This window comes from Pezoporus occidentalis, unplaced genomic scaffold (genome assembly GCF_034315485.1).
Source record: "Pezoporus occidentalis ecotype Australia unplaced genomic scaffold, CSIRO_AGI_Poc_V1 ctg45, whole genome shotgun sequence".
NCBI classification, from domain to species: Eukaryota; Metazoa; Chordata; class Aves; order Psittaciformes; family Psittacidae; genus Pezoporus; species Pezoporus occidentalis.
This window is the reverse complement of record NW_026915780.1, coordinates 2,659,922-2,662,820: the sequence shown is the minus strand read 5'-3', so window position 1 is coordinate 2,662,820 and position 2,899 is coordinate 2,659,922.

Here is a 2,899-nt window from a genome sequence, read left to right as displayed (position 1 = left end):
AGTAAGACTTTTGGTTTAGTGGAATAAAGTACTATACACTGAGAGCAAGGAAAAGACAAAGAGGCCCCAAACAAGCAGAAGGAGAATGAACGACACAATAGCACATAGAGGTGGAATTATGAGTGGAGCAGTGTGGGCTCAGCGGCATGTTTAGCTTGTCTTTGCAGTGTCCCGCTGCTTCTTCAGACACAAAACAGGTCTCTTGCAGTGGGCTTTAAAATGCACTGAACGCAGCAGCATCACAGGACACGTCCAAGCTAAAGGAAACCTCACAGAGGGCATGAAATTAGAAACAAACACATGTGAGCTGCACAGCTACAGGTTGCGCAGAGAAGAGATTCAGAGCAGCCCAAGGAGAAGGACTTGGGGGTGTTGGTCGATGAGAAAATGAACATCAGCCGGCTTCAGTGTGCACTCCCAGCCCAGAAACCAACCGTATCCTGGGCTGCATCAAAAGGAGTGTGACCAGCTGGTAGAAGGAGGTGATCCTGACACTTTACTCTGCTTTTGTGAGACCTCACCTGGAGCATTGTGTGCACTTCTGGTGTCCTCAACATAAAAAGGACATGGAACTGTTGGAACAAGTCCAGAGGAGGCCACGAGGATGATCAGGGACTGGAGCACCTCCTGTATGGAGACAGGCTGAGAAAGTTGGGGCTGTTCAGCTTGGAGAAGAGAAGCTGCGTGGAGACCTCAGAGCAGCTTCCAGTATCTGAAGGGGGCCTATAGGGATGCTGGGGAGGGAGTCTTCATTAGGGACTGTAGTGACAGGACAAGGGGGAATGGGTTCAAACTGAAATAGGGGAAGTTTAGATTGGATCTAAGGAGGAAATTCTTTCCTGTGAGGGTGGTGAGGCACTGGAATGGGTTGCCCAGGGAGGTTGTGAATGCTCCATCCCTGGCAGTGTTCAAGGCCAGGTTGGATGAGGCCTTGGGTGCCATGGTTTAGTGTGAGGTGTCCCTGCCCATGGCAGGGGGGGGTGGAACTGGATGATCTTAAGGTCCTTTCCAACCCTAACTATTCTATGACTCTATGATTACAGCCTCTTGCGACCACCTGAGATGCACAGACGCCTGCACCAAACATGGAATATGAAAACTCATGGGGCCCTAAACCCCTCCATGATTCTGGGCTGTGCTAATCCTCGTGCTGCCCACTGAATTGCAGCCCGCACCGCGGAGAGCCAAAGCTCCACTGCTGCTTGAAGTGCTTGAAGTTCTATTTGCTTTTCTTTCTACGACTTCCTTCTGTTTAGCACACACACGCAGCCCATTAAATGATGAAAACGGTGGATTTAGGATGCTGGTGCCTTGGTGGTTTGGTTTTATTTCTTTTTTTCCCCTCATTTTCTTTTTGCTTACACACAAAGTAATTGCAATAGTCCTTAAAAGCTGTTATTCTGCGTGCCGGGAAAACACTCTTTAGCCACCTGCTGTAAAAAGTATGTTTTAAACACAGTGTTTTCTTTCAGAACTGTAACCCCGGCTGCTCAGTGAGGTCTGGCTGTGCAGCTGCAGCACAGCATTCTCCATTCTTCCAGTGCCTAAAGGGGCTGCAGGAAACCTGGAGAGGGGCTTGGGACAAGGGATGTAGGGCCAGGCCAAGGGGAATGGCTTGAACCTGCCCGAGGGGAGACTGAGATGAGCTCTTAGGCAGAAGCTCTTCCCTGTGAGGGTGCTGAGGCGCTGGCCCAGGGTGCCCAGAGAAGCTGTGGCTGCCCCATCCCTGGCAGTGTTCAAGGCCAGGTTGGACACAGGGGCTTGGAGCAAGCTGCTCTAGTGGAAGGTGTCCCTGCCCGCGGCAGGGGTTGGAGCTGGAGGAGCTTTAAGGTCCCTTCCAATGTATTGTATTGATTCCATCAATCGAGCTCCTGTTAACCCTCCATCACTGCCAGCCCTTGGATGCCCGTGCTCCTCCTTGTAGCTGGAAATGGTGAGCACTGAGATTACCCATGGGACAGCCTGGGCACGACGCAGGTCTGGGGGAGTCTCCAGGCCCCAGCCTAACGGGGATGGCAGCTCCAAGCCATAAGAGAATTCAGCCCTAGCAGCATGATGAGGAGCGGGCAGGTCGCAATCTGCTCAGAGTCCACATCCCAGTCGCCCAGTGGTATGAAGATTGATCTTCCCAAGAGGCTGTAAGTGCAATCAGTGATCTCCACTACGGCACATAGACTCTGGTTTATTGTCACAGACTTCATAGAGGGAGCACATGCATTTTGAAACAGGTTTATTCTATAGGCAGAGCTGCTGACTTTTTAACTGCAATATCTCAGCTATTTATTTACTCAGATGCCCCATGCACTTTAGTTAAAACTGTCTGTGACTGGTAAGATTTTACTCAATGTTTGTTCAGAGAAGCAGAATAGAATGATCAGCTCCAAGTTTTTCTCTTTCTTATCCCATACATAAGGGAAAATAAGAATAATGAAGAGACAAGGATTAAACTTTCTGGGAGAACAGCTTCTTGGCAGTGGTTTCATACTTGTCTCGGTCTAATTGCAGTGTTGGTTTTCATACAAATAAGTTATAAAGTCCCTAATGTTTTATGGCAGAGCCTTGGGTGCCATGGTTTAGTGTGAGGTGTCCCTGCCCATGGCAGGGGGGTTGGAACTGGATGATCCTAAGGTCCTTTCCACCCCAAACTATTCTGTGATTCTATAAGCAAAAGGAATGATTTAGTTATGTTATTGTACGCTGCTGCCATGTGGATTGCCAGTGAAACAGGGTCTGGGACTGCAATTTGTACCGACAAGGAGTAAGCAAAGTGCTAAGCACTCTTCCATGTCACGTCCTTGCTGCAGGTGGCCGTGTTCTTGTTCCTTTAGTCTTTCATAAAACAATAGGGAATGCTGTGGGAACACACTGGCTCTCTTCCACTGCAGGAGGCTTTGTACTG